The sequence below is a fragment of the Perca flavescens genome, chromosome 6 (assembly GCF_004354835.1).
Source record: "Perca flavescens isolate YP-PL-M2 chromosome 6, PFLA_1.0, whole genome shotgun sequence".
Classification (NCBI taxonomy): domain Eukaryota; kingdom Metazoa; phylum Chordata; class Actinopteri; order Perciformes; family Percidae; genus Perca; species Perca flavescens.
In genome coordinates this window covers 1,115,947-1,132,789 of record NC_041336.1, presented here as the reverse complement: position 1 = coordinate 1,132,789, position 16,843 = coordinate 1,115,947, and the positions used below count along the sequence as shown (strand labels likewise).

Here is a 16,843-nt window from a genome sequence, read left to right as displayed (position 1 = left end):
TTGTTGCCCTCCTAAAGAAGCTGGAGGCAGCAAAAAAACCCACCGCTGGCTAAACCATTTAAAAATGGCAGGTTTTTTCAGGACAACCCCCCTGTCTGTCACAATAGCAACGATGATGCAGTGACGATTCTCTCCGACCAATCAGGAATCTGCGGGTTTTCACGTCACCTTTTGGTATTGCCTCAGCTCGCTTGGATCCTCGACGGAGGTGATATGTGTGTGTCTGTCGGAGTGTGAGTGTGTTTTGGCAGGAAGCAGGGACTTTTTTTCATAATGGAAAAACCAAAAAAAGGAGAGTAGAATGAATGGAATGACCACCATGAGTCCCCTTTTTACCCCCAGTCCAACGCCCCAGCGTGACACAGTGACAGTGATACACGGTTTAGCTCCCGTTACATCCAAAGTAGGCTAAGTTCCCGTATGCAACACTTGAAATGCAACGATGCATCTGTAACTTATTCTCTTGTTGTAAATTAAGGATTTTCTGTTTTAGCAAAACATTCATCACAACTATATGACCCCCCTGTAATGGTAACTCGGTAAACAGTGAGAAATACAGCATCGTAAATAAAATATCTTTACAACAACAGGCGTGGTAAGAACACTAACGCTTTTTGTCCAAAGTGGGCGCTTGAATTATTGGTCGAGACACACCGAGCCGCTTAATCGGCCATCTGACAGTCTGGCGAGGTCGGTGACTCGAGTCTGTTCGGTGTCGCGTTGTTGTGTCACGGGTTTAACACAAACTGAAAGTTGCATAGAGTGATTTTAAAAAGTGTAAGACTGAGGCAGTTACATTACTTAGAGACACATTTCACCGAGATGCCAGGCCTCTCAGAGTGACTGAAAGTTTCTCTTGTAAACTTAATGGGTTAAGATGTTCTTTTATGGTGAATGAAAGGCTTGATCCCACCAAATAACTCACCCAATCAAATCCAAGCATTGACGTCAATGCTGCCACCAGTTCTGCAGTTGTTTACCTTTTTCTTCTTCTCTTCCGTAGAAATAACAAAGTAGGTAGCCTTTACTCATTAGTGCTAGTATAATCAGGTATGGCGCTCTCATTACATCACATTTGCGTGCACCAGCTCGGGCTGCGACCACCCTTTCAGTGAGGTAGCATGGATGACGACTCAGTTGTATGTTTTAGATTACTCAAGTGGGACATGCTCACCTTGGCCTTGACCAGAGCAAGAAGAGCGTAAGCTGTGGCCTCCAGTGTGTAAACGTGTCCATTATGTGTTGGCCAGTGGGACAAATCTGAGGAAGACATAAGACACAAATACCTTTACATTTCTATGCTTTACCTGAAACAAGATTCATTCACTAATAATTTCCCAATTCCTGATCTTAATTTGTCATGGAAGGCTGGAGAATGGCGGACCCAAATGCAGAGGCGGAAACTGAAGATAGTTTTGATGATTTAATAAAAACTCAAAAAATGCACAAAAACCAAAGGAGGCCTGGAAACAAGCAAGCAAAAACAGGTAATACAAAAATAAAGTACAAGTAAAATAGAATACACGGGAGCACTAACAAGAACCGGGAAGTCCAACAAACTGGAAACAAAACACAATGATCTGACACAGGACGCCTGTACCAAGTACAGAGGGGAACGAGGTAACAAGAGGCAGGTAACACAAGGGCTGGGAAACATCAGACAATCACAAGAGCGGGAAAACCAAAAGACAGGAAGTAAAACAAGACACGACAAGACAGAAAACCAGAATAAAACAGGAAACCTGAGCAAAATACAAAATAGAAAAACAGACACCACAATAAGACAAAACACAGAACAAAATACCAATACCATAACACAATTGAAGCAATAAATGAAGCAGTGCATTCTATATTGACCTAGCATGGCTCTGCCCTCCTAGGTACTTAGGGGTACGCTAGGTACACTCAATTCTCATTTTCCTTCAGTACTCCGTCTAGGTTTGCGGTATATTCTTGGGTTTTGTCCGGCCAATCTTTACCAGTCCAATCAGGGACCAGAGGGAGTTGCTGAGAATGATGATGTTGAGGTTGTGCACTAGTTTGAGTTGTAGTTCCGTAATGGCGGCGGAGAAAGATGCAAGTGAAGCCATTCGGTCCGTTGTGGCAACACTGCCGAATATCTAGAAGTTAAAGCCCGAGCAAGACCAATCTTTGCTGAGTTGTGTTGGTGGCCATGATGTTGTTGCCCTCCTCCCGAGTTCGGGAACAGTTTGATTTTCCAGCTCGCTCCGTTAGCGGAGAAAGAGTTAGCTAAGGCTAAGGCTAGCAATGCTAAGCCGACATCACGACAAAACATTAGCGATTGGTTATGGCAGATCCAGAGTGGCTCTGGGCAGATCCAATAGTTTTAAACTTCAACAGAGTACCCGCCTTCAAGGAAGTTAACACTTGTCAATAGAAGTGACCAGACTCTCTGAAAAAATGAAATGGACAAGAGTCTGGTAGGACTAGGCTAGTCTGGACCAGAGTCTGGTAGGACCAGGCTAATGTACCAGCGTATGGTAGGACCAGGCTTGTCCGGACCAGAGTCTGGTAGGACCAGGCTAATGTAGTGGAGTCTGGTAGGACCAGGCTAGTGTACCAGAGGCCGGCAGGACCATGCTAATGTACCAGAGTCTGGTAGAACCAGGCTACGCTGGACCAGAGTCTGGTATGACCTGGCTAGTCTGGGACCAGAGTCTGGTAGGACCAGGCTACTCTGGACCAGAGTCTGGTAGGACCAGGCTATAGTAACAGAGTCTGGTAGGACCAGGCTAGTGTACCAGAGTCTGGTAGGACCAGGCTAGTGTACCAGAGTGACCCAAACAAATTCTGGAAAACTATTAAGTCATTATCTGCATCTACTAAATCAACATGTTTTCCGTTGTCGCTGGTTAAGAATAGTGTGACTATATCTGACAAAGTAGAAATTAAATTGTTTTAATGAACATTTCATATCATCTGGGTTCTTATTTGACACTGTTACCCCTACGGTGTTGGAGCCTGTAAATGATACCTTTACTACTGACGAAAACACTTTCAGTCTTAGCTCCTTCTCTGTTGCTGATGTTCGTAAAGCCCTGAAACAATTGAATCCTCGAAAACCTGCGGGCCCCGATTACTTAGTACCTTTCTTCTTGAAATTAGCTGCAGATATCCTAGTTGAACAAGCTGAACCAACTGAAACCAGGGCTCCATTCTGGGGCCACTTTTATTTACTATTTATATAAACTCTCTGGGGGAAAATGTCCAACATGTATTTTTCCATTTTTATGCAGATGACACTGTTATTTATTGTTGTGCAGCTACCATTAAGAAGGTGTATGAATGCTTGCAAACTGCTTTTGATAGCGTTCAAGCACAGCTTTATCAATTAAAGCGTGTGCTTAATGCTGAGAAGACCATAGTAATGGTCTTTTCAAACTCAAGGTAAAAAGAATTAGACGTGAATATTGTTACTGATCAGTGTAAAACAATTGAGGTAGTTTCATCTTATAAATAGTTAGGATTTTTAAATGATGATCACCTTTCTTTTAAGCTTCATATACAGAACCGAGTAAAAAAAGTTGAAATTGAAACTAGGTTTTTTTCTTTAGGAACAAATCTTGTTTTACTTTTTCTGCCAGAAAAAGGCTAGTTGATGCCACATTTCTCTCTATTATTGATTATGGTGATCTGTTGTAAATTAATGCCCCATCAAAGTTTATTTTTTTTATATTAGGACAATGCACATTAGTAGTAATAGGATGGCGTCTTTGCGCGTGCATGTGTGACGTCATCACACGCACGCGCAAACCCGCCATGTAATCTGGTGCTATGCGCGTGCATGTAACGTCGCGGGCGCACGTTGGTACTCGCGATCGCCATCTAGTGGCCGAATATGGTAGTGCATCTAATCGCCGAAGCTGCGCGCGCATACCGCTAACGTAATGACGTCGCGGTCGAACGTCGTCACACCGCGATCGCCATCTAGCGGCCGAATATGGGAGCGCATCTAATCGTCGAAGTTGCGCACGCATCTAGCGCCGCCATCTAGTGGCCGAATATGGTAGTGCATCTAATCGCCCGAATGTGCGGCGCACCCGCGAACGTAATGACGCGTCGCGGTCGAACGTCGTCACACCGCGATCGCCATCTAGCGGCCGAATATGGGAGCGCATCTAATCGCCGAAGCTGCGCACGCATCTAGCGCATGTGATGACGTGGCGGTCGAACGCCGGCACACCGCGAGCGCCATCTAGCGGCGAATATGGGAGCGCATCCCGTCGTCGAAACTGCGCACGCATCTAGCGGATGTGATGACGTATGTATAGCTGGCGTCATGGTTTATGTGGGGTGAGGCATTATTTACATTTTGTAAAAAGGTGTTAAAACGTCTGATAGACCAATGGTTAGCTGTTAAGAAGGGTTTGCTATTGGTGGGTTGTAAAAACGCCCTACAGGGTGTGGTTTGTGGTGTTTAAAAATCCCTTGTTTCAAGGCTGACTGCTCACTTTTTATCCACCATTTTTAGCTGTTCTGGTAGCTAGCTTGTTTCCACGTTTTTTTCCACAACAAAAGGCCAGCTGGAGTTTCACTTTTTAATTCTTCTAGGTGCAAGCAAAGAGGAATTGTTTTTCAGCCATGTCTTTCCACGCATTTGGACAACAATCTGGATCATCTTTTGTTGAAGAAGGTGAGACATCTAGAATAGGACCCACTACATTTGGTTTGAGCCTAGCCCACCGTGAAGAGTTATGGGGATGCGAAGAGCCTAATACTGGAACAACAGGCAGTTTGAGTCAGGCTCCCAGAAAGAAGCGATTCCGTTCGGAGATCTTTCCTACAAGCATGACTGAGTCATGTACATCTGATCTGGAATATGTTGGTGTCAACGGATACAGTTATTCAATTCGCTACAATGCTGGATACGTGACATTAGCTGTTTACACTAGTGTTGCTGTGGAACTATCTAGCAATGCCAAAACAGCCTGTACAATCTCTGTGAAAGACTGGGGCCTTTTTTCGTGATGTCGTCTGTCCGGATCTTGACAATCCGGGCTTACCTGAGCTGGTGTATGTGTCTCAATGGGATAGTCGCAATGGCTCCAGTATCTATCGTGTGGAAGCAGACCGTTTCACTAGACCTACAGAGGATTTTATTTTCCTTAGCTTGTGCAGTGAAAGGGAGAAGTTAGTTGCTGCCCGTGGTCATGAAGAATGGAAGTTAAAACCGTATCCTGTATCTAACGATGAATACAACAAATGGTTTAAAAATGTGTTCTTTATACAATGGTGTGACTGGGAGATTTTGAAGAAACAGTTTGATACCATCGACTATGTCATCAGAAGAGACAAAATAAGGAGTTCTTATGAGAACATAAGAAAAAGATTGATATTTGGGAACACTGACCAACAGTCTCTACCCCTGCCACGGAACCTCTATAGACCTAAAATCATCAGACACAAAGACTAGCAAAATGGTGGGTCTATTTTTAAGGTGCTAATTATTTGCCCAAAATAGTTAAAATGATTTTTTTTTTTTTTTTTTTTTTTTTTGCTACTGTGATTGTAATGTGTTTTTTTTTTTTTTCTTCCCAGAGGATCTGGAGTGGTTTCATTCGACCCCCACAGGTACGCCTCCTAACACCCCTGGGCTATTTGCACCCCTAAAGGCATCCGGATCTCCTCAATCCCTTTCATCATCGTCATCATCGCCACCTCTATCGCCGGAACACTTCCTACCATCCCCACCTACACCTCCCCTGCCACCATCTCTATTGTTTGGGGCACTTCCCCTCAGACATGTGCATATCAAACAACCCCTCAACATATGCTACATTACAACAGGGAGGTGTTGCTGATTGTTCGGACACAGAGGCGCCTGATCAGACGGATGGGGTGGTGTCATCTTTGTTTATAGATAGCGTTAAAACAGCGTCTCTACATCTTCTTAACATTGTTCTTTACAAGTATTTGGAAGAGCTTTGTTCGGGCTGTCAGATCAATCATCCAAGCCAGAATCAGCATGCCTGTTTAGAGGGGCTACCAGAACACTTCTACACTGTCCACTTTGAACAGCTTATGAAAAGACTCCTTACTGATAAATTCATTGGTGTAGTGCAACGTTTTCTGTCCTTGAAACATCTCACCGCTGATGAGGGTAGAATCAGGGGAGTATCCGAAAACGGTTTTGTACGAGTTGAAAACGGCTGAAGATGTTACGACTAAAATCAGTGCTATGTATGACTCTATGATAGGGGACGACGTTGTCAAAATAGCCGAAATTAGAGAGATTGGGGACTATTGGCGCGATTTATATGCAAGAAAAAAAAAACTAACAGTGTGAAAATATGGGGAATTGTTTAGGTGTAATGTATAACCATATCAGTGAGCGATATCACGTGATCGCATTTATCTGGTATTTTAGATAATGCCATTGCTAATAATGTGAACGACGTTGAAAAATACCAATGTAAGAGTGCTGATGTAGATCGTACAGTTGTGAGTAGGTTAGAAAAACTGATGGTGATTGTAAGAAGACAACATAATACCCCTCCTTGGGAGGATCTGTTGCAGATGTTATTATCAATGTTAATGACACGTGAGAGTATAGTGGACACATTTTGTGACGTCATAGCCAACATTACACGCAATTTTAAGATGCTGAAAGTTTATCACCTACTTACTATGTATACAATGCTTGTAGATACAGTGAGTTTGTATGTGCAAGAAAAACAGTATACTGATGTCTTGCAGGATTTGCAAAAACTAAATATATTCATAATCAGTAAAAAGCAATGTATCCGTATTAGCCAATATGCTATCTATGATAGAACGGGTTTCACTGTCTTCATAACTGTCCTATATATGACTGTGTGAGTGTGTTTTGTAAAAAAATAAAAAGAATTACATAACTCTAATGTGTTCACTTGTGTTTTAAATGAATCATGGAGAAGGTTATGCACAAAATATACTATGATCCGTCCCACCCAGGAGGGTTAGGAGGTGTACACAGGCTTCGTGATTCCGTCAAAGAATGTACTGGCTTGTCTCCAACTATCCCCACGGTTAAAAAGTTTCTGCTGAGGCAGGATGCGTATACACTGCACGCTCCTGCATTGAAACACTTCCCAAGAAACAGAGTGATTGTTAATGGTATCGACAAGCAATTCCAAGCTGATTTGGTCGATATGTCTGAATATTCATCGGAAAACGATAATGTGCACTATTTATTGACATGTATTGATGTGTTTTCTAAATATGCCTGGGTAATATGTCTTAAAAACAAATCGGGTCCTATTGTGACAAGTGCCTTTAAGGAAATATTGGAACAAGGACGATACCCCAGAAGCTCCAAACAGATGCTGGAAAAGAATTTTATAATAAGGTTTTTCAAAAATTGATGACACAGTATAAAATTCACCATTTTTCCACATCGAATGAAATAAAATCAAGTGTGGTTGAACGTTTCAATAGGACTTTCAAAACCAGAATGTGGAGATATTTAACGGCTGTTAACTCACGCCGATATATTGAGGTAGTACAAGATATGGTTGCTGCTTACAACTCTGCATACCATAGGTCAATAAAAATGGCTCCGTCCTCCGTATGTAAAGACAATGAGAAAACTGTCTTTAACACTCTGTACAAACTGAAACCACATGGAACGGTGCTGTTTAAATTTCAGATGGGGGACACCGTTAGGATATCAAAGCACAGAGGCATTTTTTCGTAAAGGTTACCAACAGACTTTTACAGATGAGTTTTTACAATATCAAAACGTATAGGTAGAACTCCTCCTGTTTATATACTGAAAGACAATAGCGGGGAGCCTGTGACAGGTACCTTTACGAAGCAGAGTTACAGGCTGTAATTGTAGACAAAAACAAAGTGTTTAAAATTGAGAAAGTGCTGGCTCGAAAGAAAAACAGGCCGTAAAAAGCTTGTACTTGTGAAATGGCTAGGATGGCCTGAGAAATTCAATTCATGGATCTCTGAAAAAGACATGGTTGATGTAAGATAAAAGAGAGGGGTCAGTCTTGTAATATTAATCATTGTGGTTTGTTAGTGAAAGGTGTTGGAGCTATGAATAAGAACGGATTTTTTGTTACGCTACCTAGTAATGCCTCACAATTAGTTTATCCAAATAATAAGATTTGGCAATTCAGAACAAAACTGGCTAAACCGATCATATTACAAACACCGTATGAAGTTGGTCTTATTGAAATTCAATACCCCAGGATCTGGAATAGTTTCACTGAGAACGATGCCAAGATTGATTTCATCGACACGAAAACGAAAAAATGTTCAACAAGACAAGGCTAACAGTTGGTTCTTATAATACAATCGCCAGCATTGTTAATGAATATAATATGAAATGTGCTGCTAACACAGCCCTAGCCCACATAACTATGAGCCACAACCCTATCACTAATAAGATTCTTTTCACGGGAGGAGACGGTTGGAATATTGTGTTTAGGGGACGTCTGGCCGAAATTCTTGGGTTCATTCCAGACTCTGTGTTCGAAATTCACATTGGCCCCCATTTAAAATGTTCAGCTCCACACCCGGCCGACATCCATGGGGGTCGTTAATATATTTATTTATAGTGACATTGTGGACTACCAGCTAGTCGGTGATAGTCATGTACCCCTGCTCCGTTGTATAAATATCTCTGATGAGAGAAAACGTATGCCCACTCTGAGTTACGACAGTCCTCACTACACATCGTTGTCACGCTCGACTATTACTGATATTCAGATAGAACTACGAGACGATCAGAACCAACACATCCCTTTCTCATACGGAAAAGTAATTGTCAAACTACATTTTAGACCTGTGAAACATCATTAAAATGATGAGGAAAGCGTACACAGCCGATGATGGAAGATATATGCACTATTACATGAATCAAGCTGGTGGAGAGTTGCCGGGTTTCATAGGCGCCAGCACACAATATGGGCATGGATTAGGGGGGATATTCAGAAATTTATTTCGAATGGCTGTTCCACTTTTAAAAAGGGGTTTAATATAGCCAAACCCCATCTAAAAACAGCAGCAAGTGGTTTTATTGGCGATGTTGTGACTAATGTCAGGAACGCCGTGGCATCCAGACAACAGGGCAATGGGCTCATGGTGTACAGACGCAAAGCATTAAAAAGAAGCCCGCCAGGATGTGGGCGTATCCGGACTGTGAACAAAAAGCATAAAAACACCACCAAAAAACGAAGAATTCTCAAAAAGAAAGCATCTGTCAGTAGGCGCAGAGCTCCGAAACGACGCTCTCTGTCCCTGACAAAAGACATATTTTAATTTTACAGAATCAATCATGGCGTTTATTCATAATCAGTCCGAAGAGTGTGTGAAGACCGAATTGGACCTGTTTACAGTACCGTACACACAAACATCTATCGAAAAATCTACATTTGTAGAAATCCCACCAATGTCAGCTCTAACGGACGGAGGTCCTATTGAATTTTTCATTTCGGCTAGCGGGGAGGATTATCTCGACCTTAACGATTCATACTTGTATACACGTGTAAGGATTACAAACCCTGATGGCACATTGTTGGCTAACGCAGCCGATGTAGGTTTTATAAACTATCCTGGATGCAGTCTTTTTTCACAAGTAGATATAATGTTGGGTGATAGACTGATCACACAGTCTTCAAACACGTATCCTTATCGATCCGTTATAGAATGTCTTCTGAATTATGGAAAGGACACATTGGCTACGCAATTTAGCACAGGGCTATTTTGTAAGGACACAGCGGGCAAAATGGATGAGACCTCTATCACAGGCGATAATTTGGGGTTGACACAAAGGGCTGAATACACATCCGAAAGCCGTATTGTTGAATTAATAGCACCAGTACACGCAGATTTGTTTTTTTCAAGAAAAATTGTTGCTAAATGGTGTGGACATGTCTCTGAAATTCATACGTTCAAAAGATGACTTTGCACTAATGACCCTGGAAATGTCCAATTGGCTGTGAAAATAATGTCTGCTAGTCTATTTGTCAAGAAAATATCAGTGGCACCAACTGTTAGACTAGCTCATAGTAGGGCCCTACAGCATACTAATGCAAAATATGCTATTGACAGAGTAGCTCTAAAACCTTCTCAATACCTACAGGCACACGTGTTTGCAACCAAGAAAACCTATTCATAGGACAGATTCCTAAATTTGTAGTCATAGCTTTCAGTAGATAATGAAGCATACACTGGGTCGTATGCCCATAACCCCTTTAATTTTGGAAACTATAATACAGAATTTATTAGCCTTTATGCCGATGGACAGCCTCACCCAGCCCGTCCTTTTTCAGCCCCTTTTTCAAAGAGGGCAATATGTACGGGAATATTATCAACTGGTTGAATCAACAGGACGCCATTTAAAAGACAGGTCACTAGCCATAACACGAGAGGATTTTTGGGGCTGGTTATACTCTATTTTGTTTTAATTTGGAACCTGACGGTGGGGGCTCAGGAAATGTTTTCACTGATTAAGAACGGTAACGTTCGCTTGAAGTTCGGGTTCAGAAATCCACTTCCTAGGACTGTGACCCTTATCTGCTATTCAGTTTTTGACTCTGTAATCGAAATATCTAACAGACGGCAAGTCCTATTGGATCACTATTAAAGATGAATACAATAGAACTCACCAGCGTCCTCAGAAAAAGAATGAATAGAGACACAAATTTCTTAGGAGTAATACCATGCGATCATCTCCCAAAAACAGTTGTTTGTAAATTACCCGCCATGCTCGTTGTAAGTCAGCTAATTTTCAACTGTAGTCCTAGTTGCATGCATGTCTTTATGGTGGGAAGAAACCGGAGCACCCAGAGGAAACCCACGCAAGCACAGGGAGAACATGCAAACTCCACACAGAAAGGCCCGGGACGACCTGGGTTCGAACCCAGAACCTTCTTGCAGTGAGGCAGAAGTGCTAACCACTGAGCCACCATGCTGCATGGTTTATGGTCCCAGAACACTATTTCATTGAATGTACCTCAAGCCCAGACAGAGTTGTTTAAAAAGGCTTTCATGTTTGCTGCACCTTCTACTTGGAATGACCTACAGAAAACACTCAAACTAAAGTGTCTAATTTCCTTTAGGATTTTAAAGGTTATGTTAAAACCATAGAACATGAGTCCATCCACACGTGCAAATGTTTTAACTAATGGTACTTTTATTTAATTGAAATGCACTTGAGATGTCTTTGCCTCTTTTGTGATTGTTTTGTGATCGTAAATTGTTTTTATATGTAACAAACTTGTTCTGCTATCTTGGCCAGGTCTCTCTTGAAAAAGAGATTGAATATCTCAATGAGACTAACCTGGTTATATAAAGGTTAAATAAAAAATAAATAAAACCTAGAACTGCAAGCAGTTATGACGGGGTCCAAGCCTCCGATGCCAGTCGCCCCTGACACCCGGAGAGCTTTCGCCAGTCACCCCTGATGACCCGGGGAGCATGCGAAAGCGGGACCCAAAGCGTCACGTGGGGAGGCAAAAGTTGGTGAATATCGATGGGTGTGAGCCGTAAGGTCTGCGGTTCTCTGCCGTTGCAAATATCCCATTAACATTAAAACTGATCTAAATCCAAAACTGATCTGTCGACAAAGCACCAATTAATGGCCAATCTTTTGCCAAACCTGCATCACACGTTTTGTGTTAATAACATTTACTGTGGCAGAGTTATTGCAATTGCAAATTTCCCATTTAAATGAAACAAATAAACATTACTTATAGCGCCCCCTAAAGGCTGATATTCGCCAAATGTGGTACAGAGCATCGTAGTGGGATGTTAAACAATGATATCAAGTTATTTGCTGATAACATTTAATTTGGCTAGGAAAATTTCTATCAAAATTCTTTGAGTAACTTTTGGTCAGGTCCATCTGGAGATGCTATCTATCAGGTTTGCAAAAAACCTATGAGCGGAAATGGGCGTGTCCTATAGCCGAGGGCGGGATAAGCGGTTGTCTTTCAAATTCCCTCTGCACGCAATAGGATAGCACTCCAACCAACCCGAGCAACGCTAGTTGATAGATTAAACTTTAAACTCCGAACACATCTTGCTTTTTTAAGAATGACTTCAGTGCCGTTCTTTGTTCGTTTCTCAAAGAAAAGCTTAAATCCAAGTCCTCCAGAGTCGCGGCCAAAGCTGATTCCAAAGACCGCTGTTCTCCAGCAGTAGCAGCAGCCATCTTCTTTGTTTTCAAGAAGGGAATTCATGCAGAATCATCATAACTCTGCCGTCATTATGTTAAGCCCCGGCCACCGACTCTATACACGATGTGATTGGCCTGACTAGAGTTTGTTTTTTTCAGCTCGCAAGCCAACGGAGAGTTGCTAGACGACCCTTGGGTGCATATAGATTTCTAGGCTACTAAGCAGGACACTATATGGCTGTAAAATAACATTATCAGTTCTGTTTAGTTTAAGAATGTTGCTGTGTGACGACACCTGGGGAAGCAAACTTGTAGAGGATCTCCTTGTTCAGTTTGTTTTCATTGGCCAGGGCATATGACGTCATGGCAACAGCATATGGGTTGATGAGGCGGGGCAGACGCCTTTCCAGATAGTTCACTGCTTTGTCTATACTGCCTGGTAGACTCTGGACAGAAGGAAAAGAAAGGAAGCAGAGTGTAAGCATAAAAGGCTGTCAGATGGGTCACAGTAGTGCATCTATTTCAAATATCCACTTCTGTTCAGGAATGCCAGAGCATTTTAACCTTGGACAATAGCTGAGACTGGATTGAAAGGCAGTAAGATATTTTGATGCCTCGCTTCGACATGTCAACAATCACATTACCGCAAAAACGAGGCCTCATTAAGCGCATTTCACACAAGGCCTCATTTCCCCAGCCCTGCTGTGCGAACGGCGTAGCTCTGCTAACGCCGGTTCTTCCAGACTCGGGCTTGGACCCCTAATTAGCAAATATGTCTCCATTTTCAATTTGTCAAAAGAATCCTTTTAGCAAAATTGTGAGAGGGAGTAGTGTTGAGTCTGTAAATGAAATGAAAGAGGTGAGATAAAAAGAGAAACCACTGCATGAAAAGTGGGATTTTCGTCAGTATGCGGCACTGTAGATTGTCGTGGAACTTCAGGTTTCTGGCTGTATACGGCAATTTACAGGCAACACCGAAAACTGCTGTGAATTGTCGGAAATTGACGTGGGCCTTGCTTGGCAGTTGTCCCCCCATTACCCCCCCTTCCCTCTAATTCTAGGGGAGACTTTCACATGTAAATGAAAATGCTGTGAGCTATACAAATGCAAATCAGGGTAGCAGGGGAGTTTTACCTCAGGTGACATTTTTCTAAAAGGTATTAAAATAGATCAGATTCAGTATAGCCTAATTGTAGACTCTTTAGTAGATTTATTTGATGAAAGTATGTTAGATTAATTACTGTGTATGTCATTAGTAATGACTAATTAGATGTAAAAAAAAGATACACAAAATAATTTATTTCAACAATTAGTTTTAATCAGGCTTTTCCACAAAGGTAAAATGTGCATTCCATGATTCATTCACAGTCTCAACCACTGAGCATAGTGACATGACTACAGTCTTTGGTCTTCCTCATCCAACATTGTCTGGTGGAATGGAGACAGAGGCTCCACTGTACAGTTTTCTAAGAGAAGTCGTTCTGCTGACACCAGAACACTGGGCTTCACATAAAGCTGTGTCATTGCATGAAAGGTCCCAACCATTTATCTTCTTAAAATACTGGCAAATTCAGCACCATATTCACATGTCCATGGCATATGAAGCTGTTGGCTCTGCTTAAATGGCCTCATAATCCAGACTTCAATTGTCCTATTATTAAGCTCTCCCAGTAATCCATTATAACTCACTGTAATTCACCTCCACCCCAGTGTGTGCACGGTTCGCGCCCTGCTGGTTAATCTGCCCCTCTTTGTCTCTCTCTATCATTCTGCCCCGCCTCCTACCCCCGCCCTCACTGCTTCCATTTGAAAATAGCGGCGGGAGATTGCAGGAGATGACTCCGAGAGTTAGAGCAAAAGCTTCCGAAATATGGGAATATTTCAGGCCAAATGGTAAAAGAGTTGTCTGTACACTCTGTCAAACTTCACTTGGAAACACACAGGAGTTGTTCGAGACGTTTGGAGCGGTTTTTTTCTCTCCTCCATGTCTCCTCCGGGGCTCCAAAGATGCGCTCACAGAGAAGAAGAAGACAACGTAAGTATATGATTATTAATGAAACGGCGAGCTAGTCTGTACTGTTTATTAACTCTTGATCGTACAGTGACTGTCTTTGGATGTTAAACAGGCTACTTAGACTTGGCAGTAATGTTTTAAACCTCACCAAGTTTAAACGCGAGCAGCACAGAGCTGTGGCTGCTTTCAGCGCGATTCATTATTGAGGCAGAGCTGAGCGGGTGATGTTGTTTTATAAAAGTGTATTTTTTGGTTTTTTTTAATTTACAGAAAGCAGTCGCCGTCTTCACAACTCAGAGACAAACTGTAGCAGGCGCTACGAACCGGAGCAAGGGTAAGATTTAAAGAATATGCTTTCATTGAATGAATTTCATTAATTATTCTGTATAAGGACATAGATACGTTAATAGATACCGATCTTGACCGTAGTTTTTTTTTTCTTCTACAGACTAACCTCGCCTCATAACGAGGCCGTGACCTATATTTGCTCGGAGCTGTCTGCAAGTCCAGATTTACATGACGCTGATAATGACGCCACTGTGTGTAAGTATTTTTACTTTTTTCATCTTTCCTTGTTTAATTTTACTGTAACTTATGTTTTTTTTTTATTCATACCACTCTCATTTAATTGTTTTCCAGCTGCCTGTAAGACATATTACCAGACAGCACACAGGAGCTTCAGCTAGAAACAACCAGATGTGGCATCGCGGGCTGAAGCTGTGAAGAGTTCAGCTCGGAGTCGATCGATCGAGAAGAAAAGAGGGTAAGATTAGATCCGTTTGGTCAATGTGAATATTTTTCAGGTGCATTCATAGATGTGTTGTATCTGTAAGCAGTATATCGTGCAGTACTGATTGTCTTTATTGATTGATTTTACAGCTGCTGGAAGCGAGACAGAGTGAGCTGGCTGCACCTGAGGTGACATTTGGAAGTGCGCCACATAAACCTACAGGACAACACACCACAGGCGTCTGCTACATGGACCCGGATCAGACCGAATGCTGCCGGTTACCTACAGCTCCGAGCCGGCCGTGGGCTGGGGTTGACGGTGCTGCTTCTCGTGAGTGTGGGATATTTGTTGTGTGTGCTGTGTGTCTCCGATGCTTTGTATATAGTTTTTTCTGATTGCGCTTCTGTTTTTGTGTCAATAAAGCTCTATCTTTGAATAAACAGCACGTTCCTGGCAAATTATTTTAATTAGGATAACCCTGACATGAATACATGAATATACAACATAGCATATATTAAATAAATATATAATACATAAATATTTTATATTTTATTATAATAATAATAATGGCCCAGGTTGACCAATAGCCTAACCCGTGACAGACCTGTCAACCAATCACGAGAGATTTTGTGGTTTCATCCAATAGTGAGTGAGGAAATTCCAGCCAGGCCAGACGTTCTCTGGCCAGGCTCCTATTCATATTCTAATTAGATCCATTAACACCTCCGCGGGGCTCTCCACATACGTCATGGTTCGTTTCCGACAATATGTGGCACAGGCGAACGTGACGTTCGCAGCCTGTAAATTGTCGATAACTGCAGAAAATTAGTGGGATTTCCGGGCGTTTTTAGGCATTTACGGGACGGAAATCCCACTTTTCATGCAGTGAACCATTGTTTGCAGATGAAGTACTCACGTTAACAATGGCAGCACATTGTGTGCGAGACTCCTGCATGGCAATGAGGCAGAAGGCCGTCATGGAGGCATCTGAATCTCTCACATCACCCTACACACACAAAAATACACACACACACATACACACTTTTTTTATATTAATATATGTAATTGTATTAATCTCGATCAGCTGTTTTTGTAGCACCAAGATTAAGATTAGATGTCAATGAAATCAGTTTACGACACAGTCATCTGTCCATGGTAAACCCATCCAACTTCTCTAAACAAGCCATCAGGTTGCTGTGCGTTGAGAATCAGAAACTTGATGGCTTCACAGATGTGCTCTCTTTTACTACCACCAGATTGTCAGCCATGGCAAACACCTTGGCAACATACGCTGTCAGCCTTAGAGAGGAGAGGAGTATGTGTAATACTTTAGTTTCATGTACATGCAGATGTAATACACCATTGTCACATTGTCAGGATCTAAGTTAGAGGAGAATGTGTAAACAATTATGTATCATGGATGTTTGGATGCCTCACCAGGTGCTGCTCTTGCTCCACCACCAAACAGCAAAAGACCCATCTTTTTACGGTAGTAAAAGCTCATTCTGGTAGCCTGGACACAAACAGCACACACAACCAGTTTGAGAAGTTTTGTTACATTTTTTCTCTGTGATTATAGCATATTTGGCATAGGTTTTGTTTGTGCTGACAATCTTGATTAAGACATTGCTTTGAGACTATTAATTCTCAGTGTCCCTAGCTTGTATATGTGGGGCAGGGAGGGTATGCATTACTGTCTACCACACTGCCTTTTTGATACCAAGTCTACCAATCACAAACTTCCAAACAGGGGAATCAACCAACTATTAAGATTTGTGGTATCTGTGCAAATTAATACATCTTTGAGCCCACGGTCTTGATGTGTTGGAGGGCTTCGTTACGTTTATGAAAAGCCCACAGTTTCCACTGGCTGGTTTTGTCCAAATATGTGGCTGCAATGACTGGTAGGGTCATCTTAGCAATGTTTTGTTCTCCACACCCCCACGGGCTGGCGGATCAGAGTACC

At 42.2% G+C, this 16,843-nt stretch overlaps 1 long non-coding RNA gene and 1 pseudogene across 1 annotated transcript; one reads left to right on the top strand and one right to left on the bottom strand.

Annotated features, from left to right (window-relative positions):
- LOC114556729 (complement C3-like) overlaps window positions 1–16,843 on the bottom strand; it is a 35,063-nt pseudogene that overhangs the window by 15,311 nt on the left and 2,909 nt on the right.
- Window positions 14,053–14,904, top strand: LOC114556713 (uncharacterized). The gene is made up of 4 exons (XR_003692738.1): window positions 14,053–14,168; window positions 14,418–14,481; window positions 14,596–14,690; window positions 14,787–14,904. It is a non-coding gene; the product is annotated as an uncharacterized LOC114556713 (long non-coding RNA).